This window comes from Platichthys flesus, chromosome 17 (genome assembly GCF_949316205.1).
Source record: "Platichthys flesus chromosome 17, fPlaFle2.1, whole genome shotgun sequence".
Lineage (NCBI taxonomy): Eukaryota > Metazoa > Chordata > Actinopteri > Pleuronectiformes > Pleuronectidae > Platichthys > Platichthys flesus.
The window spans coordinates 19015072-19037336 of NC_084961.1; the positions used below are offsets into that span (position 1 = coordinate 19015072).

Genomic DNA, 22265 nt, shown 5'->3' on the forward strand with positions numbered 1-22265 from the left:
CCCAGTCTCATCAGAAAACGTTCAGTGGCAACGTTGGTCCACTTGGAACGACGTTACCATCTCACAATCTGGCCTCTCAGAGTGTGAGATGGTAACATTTTGTCAGCCCATTGTTTTGCATTGGCGTGTTCTCACGTCACGTGACTCACAAGCTCCCGTCTGCGGAGAGGAAAACATGGCGGATATTCCTTGTTCTCTCAGATAAAAATATAGTTTTGTAACTTAGTTTGGGCATAAAAATACATTCTGACACCATTTCTAGCGAGAAATGTGCTCTTTGCTTCCACAGTCTTCAGCCAGTTCGTGCTTATGATAAATATTTTAATAGTTATCGCGAATGTTTTTATCGTTGCTATGAGGGTTGCTATGACGCTGCCATGCCAGCACGGCGCAGCGTGCTGTTAAAATCACCGTCCCTGCGTGGTGTCCCTCAGTGATCGTGAATGTTATTCACGTTATATAATATTAATATTTGAGGCTAGATTACACCTCTAATGCGAAGGATCCTGCGAGACCGTTCATCCCGAAGGGGGACCGACTGCGCCACGGACGGACCAGGCGAGCGGAACTGACGTGTGGCTTTTAGTAAACATCCGGTTCTTTAACTCGGGGCTGCGTAGTAACCACCGAGCGCTGGGAAGACAAACGATGTCATCTTCCTTCTGTCAGGTGAGTAGTTTATTGTTTTTAAAGATCGTTACGATCTAGGTTTACAGTCCGAGTGCTGAGACAGCGGTTGCGGAGTCCGTTGATACACACAATGCTAATCTTCAGCTAATACGCCATTGTTAGCCACATGCTACGGCCCACCGTAGCCTGTGCTACCTGGGAGGTGAATACATGGTTGTTGAAACCAGTTCAAGACGCTTAGCTCATCATTGAGGGACGCTACAATATAAATATAAACATGAATTTGATATATGAATGCTTTAGATTAATAAGGAGTGTATTTCTCTACCATTACTCCAAAATATCAGATCAATTTGGTTTAATGTATAGTATGCAATATGACAATAATGTTTCCATGTTATGGAGTTGCAATTCATTTTATAAAACAATTCCTATGTTCTGTTTTTTAATCAAGGACGATCCAAGTGAAGGTACAGGAGTTTCATTAACGTCAATAACTTGGACCGAACACTTTGTTTTGCTTGATGAAGAGCAGGAAGGGCAGCCTGGAGAGAAAGAGAAGCCGGGTTGAGCCCACTACCATCATCCACGTACCACGAGGAAGATGCGGGAGAGAAATGATCCTACCATTAAAGAGGTACTTTTAAGTTACATACCAGAAACACCATTTTATATAATATGCCAAATATACATTTTTATAAAATCCCCAAAGTACGCTTGCTGACATACAAGTTAATATCACACTGAAAGAATTTTGATCAATCATGCTTCCCTGCTGTGATTGTTTAACTGGGAAAACAACTTTTTCCACAGGAAGGCAAGTCAATTTAAGGAATACATGTTCAAAGTTTTCCTCTGTTATGTATAATGATGACCCCCATCAAACATAATGTTAGCAATCTTTACACCTTTTAATTTATTCTGATTATTTCTGTCTACATGTGTGAATTTGCCTTCATTAGTTTCAGAAAAGAGCGATGATGTATCGGTCACGGGGCGGCAGCACGAGACTCCGCAAACTAGTCTGTAAGCAAAGTAGACAAAGGCATCAAGGTTGCGGCCTGCCATCATTGTTATTTTGCTTAAGGGACTGAATATGTATCATGTAGAAATATTAGCATTTCCCTTATATCTACCAAAACTGCTTGTTTCACAGACTGCAGTTTTGTTTTGGTCCGATGTGGTGTGCAAATACAACCGTATCGGCAATGGGTTGTGGGGCATTAACATTTGTAACTCTAATTTTGTTTTGACAGACTGTGAAAAGAGCGTTGCGAACATCACCAATCTACAGGAAGACACAGTCCAGTAATGGGTGTCAGAAGTTCAGTAGTGAATGACAGGTACTGTGGAAAATGTGTGTCATCGTTGTACAATGTCCTTTGACTCTGTTTACACAAGGTTAACACAAAAAGGTTTGATTGTAAACTGATATTGGTATGAATTCATGTTATTCTCCTCTTCACAAGAAACAAACAATCCAAATTACCTGCAGAACGCCCTTGATGGACGCTTCAGATGCATCGTCAGACTTGCGAGACAGCAAGATGCCAACTTTAATGGCAATTTATTTGTGTAACATTCTGTGACCAAATGTATAGATAACTTTTTGTAGATTGTAAAAAAAGATAACCCATTTATTAAAAAAAAACTACACTAGAATTACCGCACTGCGTTGTATGACTCCGCTAATCATCGCAGTGTCCGTCTACATATTTCTACATATTTTCTCTCGTATAAATGACACTGTGTCTCTTGACAACTGAAACCATAAGATGAGGTCACTGTGGCCTTGACCTTTTGACTTTAACACAAATACACAGTTAGACAATCCGAAAACATACAGTTATGCCAAGATATCTTTGGTTTCACATACTAGATGGCATAAGCAGAGACATCAACTCAGGGAAAATATTTCTGTAGAAAAGAAAGCCCTGTACATGTGAATGTATACATCAATCATGCTTCCCTGGAAGCATACGTGTGTATGTATACATACACACGTACAAACGCACTATTGAGACGTTTTGTTTTTTATCATATATTCTCAGGAAGGACTGATGCATGTACTGAGACGGGACGTGAGGGCCTACTCTGCGTGCTCAGAGTTCAAGCCCAGCAGGGTGCAGCGGGCCTGACATATTCCGGAACAGCAGCACAGTCTTTGGATGACTCCTCTGAAGATGAAAACATGGCGAGGTACTTCTCCACTGATGAAGAACTGTGAGGGCTGTGATTAGCTACACTCTCTTGCTACAAGGCTACTCTTGCTACTCCCTGGCAGCCTTAGGAAGGCATTAGCTTGCTGTTGGGTAGCTTCCCTGGAAGCATACGTGTGTATGTATACATACACACGTACAAACGCACTATTGAGACGTTTTGTTTTTTATCATATATTCTCAGGAAGGACTGATGCATGTACTGAGACGGGACGTGAGGGCCTACTCTGCGTGCTCAGAGTTCAAGCCCAGCAGGGTGCAGCGGGCCTGACATATTCCGGAACAGCAGCACAGTCTTTGGATGACTCCTCTGAAGATGAAAACATGGCGAGGTACTTCTCCACTGATGAAGAACTGTGAGGGCTGTGATTAGCTACACTCTCTTGCTACAAGGCTACTCTTGCTACTCCCTGGCAGCCTTAGGAAGGCATTAGCTTGCTGTTGGGTAGCTGTTAGCTTCAGCATTTTCAGATTTAGCGGCCAGTCTGACGTTTATGTTTAAAAAAAAAAAATCGGAGGAAACCATCTTCATAATTTAACACTATGGTTTGTTTGTGTGTCCTTCAGTTCTTCTCAAGAGAAGCAGTACAGGTGTGCCTCAGCTCCACGGTCCCTCCTGCAGCCTCCGCTCCTGATGCTAACCTCATGTCTCCATCACACCAAGCAGCAGACCTGGAGTGACAGACCTTTCTCCAGAGCTGCTCCCTCCCTCTGAAACCCCCCTCTCCAAAACACTATTTGTGGCGTTTTTAAAGTCTTATTTGCATGAGAATTGTTGATCATAACATTTCCAGCAGATGCCTTAATGTAATGTTTTTGAACAATAAATGACATTTATCATAACATATTGGTATTTCCTTGCACTTCTACACCATGATATTGTCAGATAACATTACATTAAAGCAGTGAATGCTCTGCTTTAAGCAACATAAACACACAATGATTCAATGGATCTGAAGTAGAATGGGCACATAACATTCTGTAGAGAATGCCTCAGTAATTGAAGTCAGAAAATAAATTTCTTTATCTGAGGTTCCAGTCATTTATAGTCACAGGAAAGCACACAGGTCTGGTTGTCTAGGGACAACCCATATCATATTGTTTAAGATGTGTAACATCAAGTTTGTGTATCAGTGCAAAATACATACCGTCATTAGTCAAGAGTTCACTCTTGTTTACACAAAATTTAGGTGACCCAGATGTTTCACAATGCATCTGATAAGGTCTTATGAGAAACATTCTTAACATTAAAGAAATGAACACAGAGGATAACAATATATGTTTGACTCAAATCAGTAGCTGGTAATCAGCAGCCTGACTTATTCAAACACATTAATACTACAATGAATGAGGCAGGGGTTATCTATCAGAAATCAACTATATCGTCACATTAGGTTTCTCTTGAGCTCATTGAAATGACCTTCACATTCAACTCACTGTCACCTGAACCATACTGTTGTTTCTGTATCTACAGTGACTTTTAGGAAAACATGTATAAAGCAATGTATAAACAATAATACATCTTATTTATATAGAGCTTTTCAAGAAGTGCAAGTACTTCACTGAGGGACAGCTCATACAAACAATATATATGTCATAAATCCATGTGATGGGACAGCCTCACACTTGAATGTAAACCAATTGTAAAACACATTTGCTTATACTGGAGATCTTTTAAATGAATGTCCCAGAAATGATTTCTGATAGATAACCCCTGCCTCATTCATTGTAGTATTAATGTGTTTGAATAAGTCAGGCTGCTGATTACCAGCTACTGATTTGAGTCAAACATCTATTGCTAACCTCTGTGTTCATTTCTTTAATGTTAAGAATGTTTCTCATAAGACCTTATCAGATGCATTGTGAAACATCTGGGTCACCTAAATTTTGTGTAAACAAGAGTGAACTCTTGACTAATGACGGTATGTATTTTGCACTGATACACAAACTTGATGTTACACATCTTAAACAATATGATATGGGTTGTCCCTAGACAACCAGACCTGTGTGCTTTCCTGTGACTATAAATGACTGGAACCTCAGATAAAGAAATTTATTTTCTGACTTCAATTACTGAGGCATTCTCTACAGAATGTTATGTGCCCATTCTACTTCAGATCCATTGAATCATTGTGTGTTTATGTTGCTTAAAGCAGAGCATTCACTGCTTTAATGTAATGTTATCTGACAATATCATGGTGTAGAAGTGCAAGGAAATACCAATATGTTATGATAAATGTCATTTATTGTTCAAAAACATTACATTAAGGCATCTGCTGGAAATGTTATGATCAACAATTCTCATGCAAATAAGACTTTAAAAACGCCACAAATAGTGTTTTGGAGAGGGGGGTTTCAGAGGGAGGGAGCAGCTCTGGAGAAAGGTCTGTCACTCCAGGTCTGCTGCTTGGTGTGATGGAGACATGAGGTTAGCATCAGGAGCAGAGGCTGCAGGAGGGACCGTGGAGCTGAGGCACACCTGTACTGCTTCTCTTGAGAAGAACTGAAGGACACACAAACAAACCATAGTGTTAAATTATGAAGATGGTTTCCTCCGATTTTTTTTTTTTAAACATAAACGTCAGACTGGCCGCTAAATCTGAAAATGCTGAAGCTAACAGCTACCCAATAGCAAGCTAATGCCTTCCTAAGGCTGCCAGGGAGTAGCAAGAGTAGCCTTGTAGCAAGAGAGTGTAGCTAATCACAGCCCTCACAGTTCTTCATCAGTGGAGAAGTACCTCGCCATGTTTTCATCTTCAGAGGAGTCATCCAAAGACTGTGCTGCTGTTCCGGAATATGTCAGGCCCGCTGCACCCTGCTGGGCTTGAACTCTGAGCACGCAGAGTAGGCCCTCACGTCCCGTCTCAGTACATGCATCAGTCCTTCCTGAGAATATATGATAAAAAACAAAACGTCTCAATAGTGCGTTTGTACGTGTGTATGTATACATACACACGTATGCTTCCAGGGAAGCTACCCAACAGCAAGCTAATGCCTTCCTAAGGCTGCCAGGGAGTAGCAAGAGTAGCCTTGTAGCAAGAGAGTGTAGCTAATCACAGCCCTCACAGTTCTTCATCAGTGGAGAAGTACCTCGCCATGTTTTCATCTTCAGAGGAGTCATCCAAAGACTGTGCTGCTGTTCCGGAATATGTCAGGCCCGCTGCACCCTGCTGGGCTTGAACTCTGAGCACGCAGAGTAGGCCCTCACGTCCCGTCTCAGTACATGCATCAGTCCTTCCTGAGAATATATGATAAAAAACAAAACGTCTCAATAGTGCGTTTGTACGTGTGTATGTATACATACACACGTATGCTTCCAGGGAAGCATGATTGATGTATACATTCACATGTACAGGGCTTTCTTTTCTACAGAAATATTTTCCCTGAGTTGATGTCTCTGCTTATGCCATCTAGTATGTGAAACCAAAGATATCTTGGCATAACTGTATGTTTTCGGATTGTCTAACTGTGTATTTGTGTTAAAGTCAAAAGGTCAAGGCCACAGTGACCTCATCTTATGGTTTCAGTTGTCAAGAGACACAGTGTCATTTATACGAGAGAAAATATGTAGAAATATGTAGACGGACACTGCGATGATTAGCGGAGTCATACAACGCAGTGCGGTAATTCTAGTGTAGTTTTTTTTTAATAAATGGGTTATCTTTTTTTACAATCTACAAAAAGTTATCTATACATTTGGTCACAGAATGTTACACAAATAAATTGCCATTAAAGTTGGCATCTTGCTGTCTCGCAAGTCTGACGATGCATCTGAAGCGTCCATCAAGGGCGTTCTGCAGGTAATTTGGATTGTTTGTTTCTTGTGAGGAGGAGAATAACATGAATTCATACCAATATCAGTTTACAATCAAACCTTTTTGTGTTAACCTTGTGTAAACAGAGTCAAAGGACATTGTACAACGATGACACACATTTTCCACAGTACCTGTCATTCACTACTGAACTTCTGACACCCATTACTGGACTGTGTCTTCCTGTAGATTGGTGATGTTCGCAACGCTCTTTTCACAGTCTGTCAAAACAAAATTAGAGTTACAAATGTTAATGCCCCACAACCCATTGCCGATACGGTTGTATTTGCACACCACATCGGACCAAAACAAAACTGCAGTCTGTGAAACAAGCAGTTTTGGTAGATATAAGGGAAATGCTAATATTTCTACATGATACATATTCAGTCCCTTAAGCAAAATAACAATGATGGCAGGCCGCAACCTTGATGCCTTTGTCTACTTTGCTTACAGACTAGTTTGCGGAGTCTCGTGCTGCCGCCCCGTGACCGATACATCATCGCTCTTTTCTGAAACTAATGAAGGCAAATTCACACATGTAGACAGAAATAATCAGAATAAATTAAAAGGTGTAAAGATTGCTAACATTATGTTTGATGGGGGTCATCATTATACATAACAGAGGAAAACTTTGAACATGTATTCCTTAAATTGACTTGCCTTCCTGTGGAAAAAGTTGTTTTCCCAGTTAAACAATCACAGCAGGGAAGCATGATTGATCAAAATTCTTTCAGTGTGATATTAACTTGTATGTCAGCAAGCGTACTTTGGGGATTTTATAAAAATGTATATTTGGCATATTATATAAAATGGTGTTTCTGGTATGTAACTTAAAAGTACCTCTTTAATGGTAGGATCATTTCTCTCCCGCATCTTCCTCGTGGTACGTGGATGATGGTAGTGGGCTCAACCCGGCTTCTCTTTCTCTCCAGGCTGCCCTTCCTGCTCTTCATCAAGCAAAACAAAGTGTTCGGTCCAAGTTATTGACGTTAATGAAACTCCTGTACCTTCACTTGGATCGTCCTTGATTAAAAAACAGAACATAGGAATTGTTTTATAAAATGAATTGCAACTCCATAACATGGAAACATTATTGTCATATTGCATACTATACATTAAACCAAATTGATCTGATATTTTGGAGTAATGGTAGAGAAATACACTCCTTATTAATCTAAAGCATTCATATATCAAATTCATGTTTATATTTATATTGTAGCGTCCCTCAATGATGAGCTAAGCGTCTTGAACTGGTTTCAACAACCATGTATTCACCTCCCAGGTAGCACAGGCTACGGTGGGCCGTAGCATGTGGCTAACAATGGCGTATTAGCTGAAGATTAGCATTGTGTGTATCAACGGACTCCGCAACCGCTGTCTCAGCACTCGGACTGTAAACCTAGATCGTAACGATCTTTAAAAACAATAAACTACTCACCTGACAGAAGGAAGATGACATCGTTTGTCTTCCCAGCGCTCGGTGGTTACTACGCAGCCCCGAGTTAAAGAACCGGATGTTTACTAAAAGCCACACGTCAGTTCCGCTCGCCTGGTCCGTCCGTGGCGCAGTCGGTCCCCCTTCGGGATGAACGGTCTCGCAGGATCCTTCGCATTAGAGGTGTAATCTAGCCTCAAATATTAATATTATATAACGTGAATAACATTCACGATCACTGAGGGACACCACGCAGGGACGGTGATTTTAACAGCACGCTGCGCCGTGCTGGCATGGCAGCGTCATAGCAACCCTCATAGCAACGATAAAAACATTCGCGATAACTATTAAAATATTTATCATAAGCACGAACTGGCTGAAGACTGTGGAAGCAAAGAGCACATTTCTCGCTAGAAATGGTGTCAGAATGTATTTTTATGCCCAAACTAAGTTACAAAACTATATTTTTATCTGAGAGAACAAGGAATATCCGCCATGTTTTCCTCTCCGCAGACGGGAGCTTGTGAGTCACGTGACGTGAGAACACGCCAATGCAAAACAATGGGCTGACAAAATGTTACCATCTCACACTCTGAGAGGCCAGATTGTGAGATGGTAACGTCGTTCCAAGTGGACCAACGTTGCCACTGAACGTTTTCTGATGAGACTGGGTTGTTTTACACACATCAGCGTCTAAAAGTCGCTGCCACCACTACTTTTACAGGGATGAATAATCCTAATTTAAACAACAGATCATTTTAACCTAACTTTGTTCATATCAAGGACTGTTTTAATGTTCAGCGTAGAAGCCGACTTTGGCATTTCCAAACTTTAATGTTGCATTTGAGTGGAAGTGAAACCAGCCCTTTCAGTAAACCTATGCTTTTCTTTTAGCCTGTATGAAGACACTGAGAGAACACACGTCATAATGAAAGCACAATGTAGAGCCTGTGGATGAAAGGAGAGAGATGCGTCAACATATTTAAAATATAATTCCATCCATAGACAGATAACTGAAACGACACCACAGTAGAGTGAATAAGTAATTTTCCACCACTGAACAATTCACTGTTTGTCAGTTCAGACAATGAAGCAATGTGAGGAAAAGCTCTGCTATTTCTATCAGTGTGTGATTTTGTTTGTGTTCGTGTGTATGTCTGTCTGCGCTGTCCGTCTGCTCCACTAGATCATTGATAGGTTGAACTGAACCAGTTTGCAGACTGGTTCCAAAAAGTGTGATTTTTCACTCGCTTGTCAGTTTTGTCAGGTGCTGAAAACAAATGTAATCATCTGATTGCAGTGACTGTGTGATGGTGACTCTATTATTCTATGTCAGTCACTCCTGGAAGAATTCATAAGATTATAGTCTGAACTAGCAGAGGTGGATTTGAAGTGTGAACTAATGTAGCTACCAGGTTTTAAAAAGAAAGAAGGATACTTACACTGATGTCGAATAAATGAAAGACAATAATTCTGCTTCTGCTGCATCGATGGTAATCTTTTTAAGTCTTAACCAATCACCTCATGTAAAGATGGATGACCTGTCAGCTGACAAAAAAAAAAGTTGTTTCTGTCATATTAGCTCTGCAGTTTTTATGAAAACTAATGTACGACTTGACAGGTCAACCTGACTCACAATTGGACGACTGGTGGTGTGTGAGCTTGATACTCCTGCTCCACTCCTGGATCCTTACTGTGCAGACTCTGGCTCCTAATGACTCCACCAGCACAAGATGGCAGCACCTGTATCAAAGATATTTTGAATCTTTATATCAGTGGGAAGAACAAAGATGCATCATCTGAGGCTGGTTGTTAACTGTTTCTAAATCAGCGTATTGCTCTTTTAAAGGGGACTCCAGCAGTTTCACACTTCAAGTTCAGTTTATGTCATATGTCATCATGTCCAACCTGGCTTGGGCTTGAGGTCTGCAAATTCATACCAGAAAGCCTGTGTTACTAGCAGACAGTTCATAGAGCACTAAGGAGCTGGGAGAAACAATTGCAATATGGGAAATGTATGTTTCATCATGTTCGAAGCTTGAGCCATGGGGAGTAGAGGTCAGGATACCTCACTCTCTGCTGATTAGTGAGTGTAAGTGTATGAAATACCTGTAGTATGCCTCCATTAACCTAAACAGCTCTTATTGTTAAAAAAATTTCAACATTTTCAGCATTTTTCCTTGGCAATAGTGTTGACTCTAAAACAATATGGAGAAGCACTTTATAAATGTTACAAAATCCCTTGTAAATAGTGATCACTCTCCTCACTGCAGACTGACAAATTAAGCACTTGGCCTCTTTTCCAGCAGATTAAGTCAATAAAACAGAAGGTGATGGAGATCTCAGGCAACACTTAGTAATCCAGACACTTTCCCCTGGATTATTTCCTCCCTGGAAGTGGATCGCTGCTGTCGAAATACTTTGACACACTCTGGTTTGTGCTGCCGTTGGCAGAGCTCTGCTGTTCTCAACCCAGCTCCACATATTTACTCCCTCGGTTTTCCGTCCTCCTCTTCACTATCTAAAAATCTGCTCTGACATGAAAAAAAAAAAAAAAAAAACGGCAAACAGGTTCACCCTTGGGGAGTTTTTCTCCCAGCGAGGAGCTCAGTGTGCTGCCAAACTCTGAAGTGCAAATACAACAAGAGTCAGGCAGCTTCAATACTGATTTTCCATTTCTCTTTTTTCATTTTTTATTTCTGATGATAATGTGCGTCTCTCTCAAATGTGAAGTTGATTTTCCAAATCAAACTGGAAACCCAGCTAAGAACAACAAGTGTTATACAACCTATTCATAATTACCTAAATGGCTTCAGGATCTTTATCGGTCCTAGGCTTTCATTTTAAACAGGCTTCAATTGGAGACAGGAATTTGTTTTTAAATGACCATTTCCCTATTTTGATAAGATGCTGGTTTTTAAATACATTGCCAGCAAAAACTTTGGCACTTTATTATTTGATTATATCTGTTATCCAATACAAACTATATACAGATTGAATATATATTTATAATTATACATTACATTAATGTAATATATAAAATCACATTGCTGTGCCTGCCCTCTGTAAATAGAAATGATTGTCTCTATTTGCTTATTTATTTAAATCGATTCTATTTAGCTATTTGTTTGTATGCTAGGCTATTGTCAATATAACTAGTTTTATAAAGGGCTATAGAGCTACATATTTCAAGCAAGGGAGCAAAATTCTGTAATTTAAATATTAGCCAATCAGTAGAGCACAGTGTTGCCTTGCATGTTAATTGAATAAAACATTATGGGTGACCATAATCGTTTATTTTTTTATAGGTAAGAAAGGTTAAAGGTAAAAAAATGTCGTTATCCCATAGAGACCAGATTGTTGTGATTAACAGGAGGGAATTGAACTTTAAAATGATGTCTAGGACCCAAACTGCAGACACAGGAAAGGTTGTGCAGTAAAGAGCATTTGGTCATATATGCTTATAGTCTTTTACTGTCTCAAGGCAGGAACAACACAGCTGGACTGACAAGGAAGACTGGGAGCACAGAGACTAACCGTGCATTCACATGCTCCTCGTAAGATTACAGTTAACGAGGTTACGTTTTTCAAAAAACAAGGTCGCTGTAAACAAAGAGTATAATATTTCAATTCAAATCAATTCAAGAACTTTATTTGTCTTTCTAACCAAACAGCAAACTGTGCAGTGTGGAAGGAAATAGTGTTTCTCCAGTATTTGCATTGAGAGCATTCAAACAGCATTTTTACAGCTCTTTCCAATATTTACATGATACACAAGGACCAAAGGAAAAGGATCAGGTGTAACAGCCATATGAATAATTTAAGATGTGCATGTAAATCATAGAATTATCTTTATTGAGCGGTGTTTGGAGCTTGTGAGTGATGGACATAGTTTGCAAGTGACAAGTTGTTTTGACCGACTTTCGGAGTTGTTACGATGGTATACCCTAGCCCTAGCTCTAACCCTAACCCTAACCTCTAACCCTATTTTTCAAATGGGGACACTTTTTTCAGATTATTCCATCACCACAATGCACTATAAATATACCAGGAGGGTAGAGATAATTGGGCATAGGTGAAACACCTCAGGGTGTGCCAGACAACTACAAAAGTTGAAAAATAAACTTCTAAGGTAGTAAAGCAGGTAAGAGACAAAATGCAAGGGACTTCAAAGTGAAATTCAAAAGGTAAGGAGATTTCAAGTCCAACCCCTAGAATCTCAAAACTATATGTGATCCAAACAACAATACATATGAAAGGGCGTTACAGAAGCAGATCTTAACAATATGTACAGATCAGAAATTCATTATATGTGGGAAGTTCTCATGCAATTATCCTGAAAAATAACAATATTTCATAAGAAAAGTAACAGCATTAAACCTCTATTTGTTTAGCATCATCTTGTGGCCTGTGATTCACTTTTCATGCCCTTGTGGCACCCCATCCTCGAGGCTGGTAATCACAGAGTTACTCCAATGACTTCAAAGTGACAGAATGTTGCCTCTTTACATTGCAAGCATATACCTGTAATAATTAAGCATCAAAAACTGTTTCATTTTTAAGAAGAGCAGAGCACAAAGTCAGCTCCTGCAGCTGAGAGCAAGATGAAGAGAACGACAGTACATTAATGTGATCTCGTCCCTCTGATGGGGGCAGGAGGAAGAACAGATATGAAATATGCAGCAGCATTCATATACTGAATAACAACAAAAACACAAGGTAGTTAAAAAAGAGAAAAGACACTGTGTTCTCCTTGATCATTCTTTGTTGTGCGAAATAGACTAAAGCAGAGAGTGTATTATTTACAACATTAGAGACAAAAGAATAATTCTGAGCCTGTCTGATACAAACATGTTGGCACACATCTGAACTCGGGACATCAAGATAAAGAAAACAGATGAAACAAACAGTGGAGGTACCGGGCACTGCTGTTATTGACACAAATGATGTGGGTGCCACCGCAGCGTCCCCCCCGGGGACACACACGCTTGCCGTTGTAAGGTCAGCGGTCTGGTTCGTCCGCCTCCTGCATCCGCTGGGAGATCCACAAAGAAGAGTGAACTCTCACTGCAAACATCACACACACCTCCTGGGAACAGCACTGGCCCAGTCAATATTCCTGAGGTGTGTGTGTGTGTGTGTGTGTGTGTGTGGGTGTGTGTACACGAGAGACAAAGAAATAAAGCATATTCACAATATTTATGAGAAAGATAAAAAGGAAATATTATAATCAAGAACACATTAATAAAATGTTATATGAATTATCTAATCTGAATTTTAAATTTTCCCCACCAACGTCTTTTATACACACTTACTGTTTGAAGGTTTGAGGCTCATGTTAGTCTGTTTGGACTGAAATTAACGTTTTAAGATATTCTCTTGACAAAAAATGGAAAAGGTAATGAATGATTATATTTGATATTCCCATTGAAATGTCCCTTTAAAGGTCCAGGCCAGATGTTTTATTCTTTACTGCAGATCACATATATGAACATAAGTGTCCGACATCTCATGATTCTGCTGTGTTCTTGAATTTTGAAAAGTATCTATATGGCTTTCCAGGCTTCCATTTGTTTCTGTTCATTTATGTAGCACTCCTCCATTTCATGTGCCAACGTGCCCTTGGGCCAGATACTGAGCCCCAAATTTACCCACAACAAGACGGCTGTGCCCTCAATGTATGACTGATGTAGAATAAAGAAAGTGTTGCACACACACTGTATGAATGTCTGTGCCGAGAAAAATATAAAATACAAAACATTTACTTTTACCAGCTACCCGCTGTCAAGGGCTATCTGGGTTCAGTATCTTTCCCCTATGCCCCTATATGGATGGTTGGGGTATAGGCCAAACAAGAACTCTGTATCTTTTTGAGTGTATCTGATGAAGGAGCAGATCCAGAAATAATTTTTTATGTGGCGAAATAGTTCTTTGGTGGAGGTAATCACTCTCAGGGTGCCCCTCTAGTTTTAAATGTAGGCTTAGTTGGGTTGTTTTAACACGGACATTGTGTAATGTCATTGTTGTTTGACCAACCAACCAATGTCCAAACGTCATTTCAAATTTTTGGTCTGAAACAGTGGCTCCCATCAAGATCATCAGTATCCACCACCACCTAATATACATTCTAAAAATCTATTTTTAGCATTGTGTAATTCTATCGAGTAGCCACAGAAAGATGAACAAACCAAAACAAGGGGTCGTGTTGACCCGGTTATCCAACACCAACATGAAAATATTTCAAAACAATCCATTGATGCAGGTGAAGCCAGACCAGTTCCTGCAATTACCCAAAAGTGTCAGTGTAGAAAGTTTGATGTTTATTGTGTGGCATAAAAAAATCTACACCAAGTGTGTAAAAAAGTTATATTCATAATGGGATTTTTAACAGAAAATTATATTAACCACTTTGCCGATGGGGAGCGGTTTGAGTTTTTGATATTTTAACTTAAAGGGGACATATTATGCCAATTTTACCACAGTTGATATGGTTCTTTGGGGTCTAAATGAAATGTCTGTAACATATTTTGGTCAAAATACCACAAGGATAATTTAAAACAGCACCTTTTTACCCTGTCTAAAACCGCCCTCCTCAGATTGACCTGTTTTGAGTGCCCTGCCCCTCTCACCCCTGGTGAGCCTGGCTGCGAGAGCCCCAGCTCCCCAGCGCAGCCCCTTAGTGGGAGCAGTGGGAGCAGTGGGAGCTTGAGCTGGCGCAGCAGCAGCATCTTTCCACACTGTTGAGTCAACGTTTAGAGGTGTCCCGGGGGTCCCTTGTTTATGCGGCCACTTAAATGTCAGACGGGAAGCAGCAGTGAGCCAATGCTAGCCGGGCTCCACCACTAGCTAACGCTAGCCGGGTAGCCGGGCTCCCCCGGCTAGGGAGCTAGCCCGGCCCCCCAGCTAGCGTTAGCTCGCTCGTCTAAGGATAGTAGCGAGACTCCCTACATGGGCATGGTGTGACTATGACATTTATTTCGGTCGTATTCCCATTCGAAGCACTCTAGCGTATCATTTCTGACATAGAGGAACCACAACAAATCACGGGAGTTGTTTTTTTCCAGAGTTTTTGACACGCCAGATACCATAATTAACGTGTAGAAGCACTACAAAAGTGGATTTTCATAATATGTCCCCTTTAAATACTGATATACACTCCTGATCAAAATCTTAAGACCAGTTAAAAAATTGCATGAATTTGCATTTTGCACTGTTGGATCTTAGGAAGGTTCTAAGTAGAGCTTCAAATTGCAAAAAGAAGAAATGGGAACAAGAGACCAAAAGTTGTGAGCAGGCAATTTATTGAAATCAACAATTTAACTCAAATAGGCTGTTCATCAGCTGATCAAAAGTCTAAGACCACAGCCTTTAAAAGCCAAAATCTGTGCAAAAATTTGGATTCCATGTCATTTCCTGTCAAGTAATCACACTGTGAAGATCTCTTGATGGCAAAGGCAAAAAAGCTCACCGTCTTTGAACGTGGTAGGATTGTTGAACTGCATAGACAAAGCCTCTCACAACGTGCCATTGCTGCTGAGGTTGGACGCAGTAAGACAGTCATTTTGCATTTCTTAAAAGATCCTCAGAGTTATGGAACAAAAAAATCAAGTGGTAGACCCAAAAAAATCTCACCAGCGCTGAGCCGGAGGATCCGAATGGCTGTCCGCCAAGACACGGGACGATCCTCGTCCCAAATTAAGGCCATTACTGGTGCTGACTGCAGCCCAATAACCATCAGACGGCATCTGCAAAGGAAGAGCATCAAAAACAAGAAACGTCTTCAAAGGCCACTGTTACGTGTGTGGTTGTTTTCCTGTGTCTCCCCTCTCATTCTCTGTAGGTCTCACACCATTGGCTGTTCCTCCACCATCGTCCAACCCCCTGTCCAATCTGGGAGCTGTCTGTTGGCCAATCAGTGTCGTCAGGCCTTGATAACTTGCACCTGTTTTGTCTCCATATGGAGAGGCCATTGTCTGCCTGTGTGTGGGCTGTGTGGGGCTGTTGCCTTTTGTTTGTGAGATGCCACCGGGGTTTAGGTGAATAGGTAAGACACCCTTGGGTTTACATTGCCATCACGTAGACCATACTCTGTTATCACATCAGGTTAGGAGCGGGGCCACCCTCTGTATGTATTAGCTAGGTTGTATGTGTGCACTAGTTAGTTGTCACTTTATCTTGTTTTCTTTGCTTTGGCTCCGCTTATAGTTCCCTATTCCCCTTGGCGGAATCGCTGGCTAAATAAAACACACTTACTTATCCAGTTTGCTGTTGTGCCCTGTTTTGTTGTTCTCCGAGTCAGCCTAACAGTAACATGTGTTATGGTTCCCCTACTCCCCCCCTAGACGTAGCAAGCTAACATCCTGGAGCCGTAACATATTTGGGGGCTCATCCGGGATCCTCATTGTAGGACTCCACGTCGGGCTGGCTGTGAGGTGTTCGATGCAGGTGTGCACATAGTGTAGCTGGTTTGTGTGTATAAGATAGGCAGTAGTTGTTTCTGTAGGGCTCGTTATGGAGGCTTTTGATTTGGGTGTCTTTTTGGCTGATCCGTCTATGGATCGAATTGACAGATGCCGGAAGGCTGATTTATATGCCATAGCGGCTCATTTTAAGTTTCCAGTTCAGGGGACCCTGCTCAAAGCGAGACTTAAGGAGTGTGTCGTGGATATGCTGGTGGGCAAGGAGGTGCTTGGTGTGAATGTGGCTTCTCCTTGTAGTGATGATAGGGAGGACATGCAGGCTGGGGCAGAGGCTAAGCCACCCGCTACCTTACCACGCTTTAATCCGTTGTCACCTACTTTATTAATGTCGTCTCAGGACGCCCGTCTGAAAGTAAGGTTGGCCCGCTTGCAAATGGAGGCTGAGCGTGGAGAGAGGCAAGCTGAGCGTGAGCACCATCTGGAGATCCGACGGATTGAGGCAGAGAAGGAGGTGAAACTACGGAGGTTGGAATTGGAGGCTGCAAGTGCAGCACGATCACCCCAAACCACCCTCTCTTCTCCACTAGCTAGCTCATTTTGCACATTGGATGTGACTAAACAAATGGCGTTGGTTCCGCAGTTCCGGGAATCGGAAATCGATTCTTATTTTGGTGTGTTTGAACGCATCGCAGTTTCTATGCAGTGGCCTAAAGAGGTGTGGCCCCTCTTGCTTCAGTGTAAACTAACTGGTAAAGCTCAGGAGGTGTTGGCGTCCATTTCGTTGGCGGACAGTCTAGATTACGAAATTGTTAAGACCACTGTTCTTCGTGCGTATGAGTTAGTACCTGAGGCATATAGACAAAAATTTAGGAGTTGCAAAAAGTCTCCTGATCGTACTTTCATGGAGTTTGCTCGAGAGAAGTCCACCTTGTTTGATCGGTGGTGCACCGCCACTAAAACTACAGATTTTTCCTCTCTTCGAGAATTAGTCCTGCTGGAGGAATTCAAGAATAGTGTATCAGAACGTATAGTAACATACTTGAATGAGCAAAAAGTGGTGTCAATGTCCCAGGCAGCTGTATTAGCGGACGAGTTTGTACTCACCCACAAGCCCGCTTATTCGTTCTCTACCTCTCCAACCACTCAGTTTCGCAGGTCAGTTTCGCTACCTTTACGTTCTAGGGAGGAACGGGAGTGTTATTATTGTCATGAATTTGGCCATTTAATTGCTGACTGTCAGCTTCGTATGAGAAATCATCCACCGCCCGTTCAACAACCAAAGGGGGTTGGGTTGATAAGTACAGTTTCTCGCTCTGTGGCAGTTATGCCGAATGTGTTTATTTCTGACCTTCCTGACCCCAGCTACAAACCATTCATTTTGAGTGGTCTCGTGTCACTGACCGGTGATCCAAAGGAACAGCAAAAGGTTCAGATTCTCCGTGACACTGGGGCGGCCCAGTCGTTTATCCTCTCTGATGCAGTGCCATTGTCAAGTGATTCATTCTGTGGTTCCAGTGTTTTGGTTCAGGGCATAGAGATGGGGTTTGTGCCAGTCCCCTTGCACCTGATACATTTAAAATGTGATTTAGTCAGTGGAATTTTCAAAGTCGGGGTATGTCATAACCTGCCGGTAAAAGGCGTTCAGTTTATCATGGGCAATGATATTGCTGGAGGCAGAGTGCTGCCTTTGTTGGAGGTATTGGACTGTCCCGAAGCTAACGCTGAGGATGAGTTAGCCGAGAGATTCCCTGGGATTTTTCCGGTGGGGGCTGTTACACGGGCGCAGTCCCGACCATTGAGTAATGTGGTTGACCTGTCTGACTCCTTTCTTGTCCCAGTGGGGGACGTAAATGAGGTTGCTGGTTCTACCTCTGTGCCCCCTCCACAGCCTGATAAGAACAGTGCCGTTGAGAGTGCTGGCTTTAGTCTCGACCCATTGCCTCTACCGATAACTCGTGATAAGCTGGTTGCTATGCAAAAGATAGATTCTACACTGGAGCAGTGTTATGGGAAGGCTGTTACGCCGGGTGGGGATATCGACGGTAAGGTGGGTTACTTCCTAGATAATGCTCTTCTCATGCGTAAGTGGACTTCATCTCTTGATTCAGAACGTGACTGGAGTGTGATCTATCAGATTGTAGTGCCTGTTGCATATCGACAGGATATTCTATCACTTGCTCATAGTCACGTATGGTCTGGTCATTTAGGTATCACGAAAACCTATGACAGGATTCTAAGGCACTTCTTTTGGCCTGGACTGAAACGTGATGTAGCTGCATTCTGTCGTACTTGTCATACCTGTCAGGTCACAGGAAAACCAAACAAGGTTATTCCACCCGCTCCTCTCTGTCCGATACCCGCGTTAGGTGAGCCTTTTGAGCACGTGTTAGTTGATTGTGTTGGCCCATTGCCTAAGTCTAAGACTGGTAACCAGTTTTTATTGACGATTATGTGTGTTGCTACACGTTATCCTGAGGCTATTCCCCTTCGGAAAATCACTGCTCAGGCAGTGGTCAAGGCTTTGGTTAAGTTTTTCTCGACGTTTGGGCTCCCGAAAGTGGTGCAAACTGATCAAGGAAGTAATTTCCTTTCTAACCTTTTTGAGCAGGTGCTGACATCTTTGTCTATTACACACAGAGTTTCCAGTGCCTACCACCCTGAGTCTCAGGGTGCCCTCGAATGTTGGCACCAAACGCTTAAATCCATACTGCGAAAGTACTGTCTCGAGACCGGGAGAGACTGGGATGAGGGTGTTCCTTTTGCCTTGTTTGCGGTTCGTGAGATTGTTCAGGAGTCCTTAGGGTTTAGTCCGGCTGACCTTGTTTTTGGACATACGGTACGCGGCCCTCTCAGAGTTCTGAAAGACCAGCTTATCTCGGGTAGTGCTTCTTCTCAAAATGTGTTAACTTATGTGAGCCGGTTCCGTGAACGGTTGCACAGTGCCTGTGCCCTCGCTAGGGAAGCTCTGTCCGCCTCACAGAAGCGGATGAAGCGTCACTTTGATGAGAAGGCTGTCCCACGTTCACTGCAGACGGGTGACCAGGTTCTAGTTCTGCTTCCCATTCCCGGGTCCTCCCTCTCTGCCCGTTTCTCCGGTCCTTATTGTGTGGGACGGAAGTTGAGTGACACAGATTATGTTATACAGACCCCAGATCGGAGGCGCAAGACAAGAGTTTGCCATGTTAACATGCTTAAGTTGTATCATGCAAAAGTTACTCCTCCTGAGGACTCCGTAGAAGGGTCTACGGGTCCCACAGTCAAGTCTGCCGTTCCAGCTGTATTGGTTCCAGGCTCCTACCAGGTTCCTGAGGGTGACGAGGATGGATTGGAGTTGCGGAGTGCTCCTCAACAGACCCCTCGGTTGTTGAACTCTCGGATGCTGTCATCTCTTGACTCGCATCTGGCCTATCTGGATGAGGAACGTAGGGCTGACATGGTAGCCCTAATACGTGGGTTCCCTTGTCTGTTCGGTGATGTTCCTTCCCTGACCAACGTTTTGAAGCATGATATAGATGTGGGAGGTGCAGCACCTATCAAGCAGCATCCATACAGCATTAACGCTACGAAAAGGTTGATCATGTCGCAGGAGGTGTCTTATTTAGTAGAGAATAGTCTGCCGTCTTCGAGCTCTAGTCCTTGGAGTTCACCATGCCTCTTGGTACCCAAGCCTGATGGCACGTTCCGTTTCTGTACGGATTATAGGAAGGTGAACGCAGTCACGGTTCCTGACTCGTACCCGTTGCCGCGTATTGATGATTGTGTGGACACCATTGGGTCTGCCCGGTATGTGACAAAGCTGGATCTGTTAAAGGGATATTGGCAAGTCCCACTTACTGCTCGTGCTTCGGAGATCTCCGCATTTGTCACTCCAGACAAGTTTCAGCAGTACTCAGTGATGGCGTTTGGGATGCGGAATGCACCTGCCACTTTCCAGCGCTTAGTGAATATTGTTTTAGCTGACGTCCCACACTGTGCTGCTTACCTTGATGATGTGGTTGTGTATTCGTCTGATTGGGCTGCTCATGTAGATACCTTGACAACAGTGTTCCAGCGTTTGGCGAGGGCTTCCTTGACGCTGAATTTGGCAAAATGTGAGTTTGGTAGGGCTACCGTTACTTACCTTGGTAAACAGGTTGGGGGTGGTGAGGTGCGCCCTGTGGAGGCTAAGGTGACTGCTATCACTGCCTTCCCAGTGCCAACCACCCGGCGTGAGCTGCGCCGCTTCTTGGGTATGGCTGGGTATTATCGTGGGTTCTGTAGGAATTTTTCCTCTGTTGTCGCCCCTCTGACTAGTCTGCTGAGCCCCTTGGTCCCGTTTGCGTGGTCTCCAGATTGCCAACACGCTTTTGTTTCTGTTAAGACTCTGCTATGTAGTACCCCTGTTCTGGTGGCTCCTGACTTTGAGAAGCCATTCAAGATGGAGGTAGACGCATGCAATGTAGGTGCCGGTGCCGTTCTTATCCAGGAGGATTCCAACGGGCTGGACCATCCGGTCTGCTACTTCTCACGGAAGTTAAATGAGTGCCAGACACGGTACTCTACTATTGAGCAGGAAGCTCTGGCTTTGCTGATGGCACTCCAGTTTTTTGAAGTTTATTTGGGATCGAGTTCTAGGCCAATTGTGGTCTACACGGATCACAATCCGCTGGTTTTTCTCCACCGGATGTATAATCAGAACCAGCTCCTCATGCGGTGGGCGCTGATTGTGCAGGGGTACAACCTGGTGATTCGTCACAAGAAGGGCTCCGAGAATATGTGTGCGGATGCACTTTCTCGTGTGTGATGTTTGCTCTTATGGGTGGGGGTGTTACGTGTGTGGTTGTTTTCCTGTGTCTCCCCTCTCATTCTCTGTAGGTCTCACACCATTGGCTGTTCCTCCACCATCGTCCAACCCCCTGTCCAATCTGGGAGCTGTCTGTTGGCCAATCAGTGTCGTCAGGCCTTGATAACTTGCACCTGTTTTGTCTCCATATGGAGAGGCCATTGTCTGCCTGTGTGTGGGCTGTGTGGGGCTGTTGCCTTTTGTTTGTGAGATGCCACCGGGGTTTAGGTGAATAGGTAAGACACCCTTGGGTTTACATTGCCATCACGTAGACCATACTCTGTTATCACATCAGGTTAGGAGCGGGGCCACCCTCTGTATGTATTAGCTAGGTTGTATGTGTGCACTAGTTAGTTGTCACTTTATCTTGTTTTCTTTGCTTTGGCTCCGCTTATAGTTCCCTATTCCCCTTGGCGGAATCGCTGGCTAAATAAAACACACTTACTTATCCAGTTTGCTGTTGTGCCCTGTTTTGTTGTTCTCCGAGTCAGCCTAACAGTAACATGTGTTATGGTTCCCCTACTCCCCCCCTAGACGTAGCAAGCTAACATCCTGGAGCCGTAACAGCCACGTCTCCTTCAACGCCACAAAATTGCCCGTTTAGACTTTGCAAGGGAGCACCAAACATGGAGCATTTAGAGGTGGAAGACAGTTTTATGCTCTGACGAGAAAAAATTTAACCTTGATGGTCCTGATGGCTACCAACGTTACTGGCATGACACGGAGATGCCAACTGAGATGTTTTCTACCAGGCACAGTGGAGGGGGCGCCATCATGATCTGGGGTGCTTTTTCCTTCAATGGAACAATGGAGCTCCAGGTTGTGCAGTGGCGTCAAACAGCAGCTGGCTATGTGGAGATGTTGCAGCGGGCATCCCTCATGACTGAGGGCCCTCGTCTGTGTGGTAACGACTGGGTTTTTCAGCAG

The 22265-nt window shown here is 43.0% G+C and overlaps 1 protein-coding gene and 2 long non-coding RNA genes across 8 annotated transcripts in view; 2 read left to right on the forward strand and 1 right to left on the reverse strand.

Annotated features, from left to right (window-relative positions):
- LOC133972829 (retinoic acid receptor beta-like) overlaps window positions 1-22265 on the forward strand; it is a 134171-nt gene that overhangs the window by 301 nt on the left and 111605 nt on the right. The gene's annotated exons all lie outside the window — the stretch shown is intronic.
- LOC133972851 (uncharacterized) lies at window positions 7-3692 on the forward strand. 4 transcript variants are annotated; one of them, XR_009924486.1, is made up of 6 exons: window positions 7-669; window positions 1085-1267; window positions 1887-1973; window positions 2682-2853; window positions 3034-3181; window positions 3417-3692. It is a non-coding gene; the product is annotated as an uncharacterized LOC133972851 (long non-coding RNA). The 4 variants fall into 4 exon arrangements; XR_009924485.1 differs by having other exon boundaries at window positions 2682-2829; XR_009924487.1 differs by having other exon boundaries at window positions 1444-1973; window positions 2682-3181.
- On the reverse strand, window positions 5077-8767 carry LOC133972876 (uncharacterized). Of its 3 annotated transcripts, none has more exons than XR_009924491.1 (6): window positions 8100-8767; window positions 7502-7684; window positions 6796-6882; window positions 5940-6087; window positions 5588-5735; window positions 5077-5352 (listed from the first exon to the last, which is right to left on the reverse strand). It is a non-coding gene; the product is annotated as an uncharacterized LOC133972876 (long non-coding RNA). The 3 variants fall into 3 exon arrangements; XR_009924492.1 differs by having other exon boundaries at window positions 5916-6087; XR_009924490.1 differs by having other exon boundaries at window positions 5588-6087.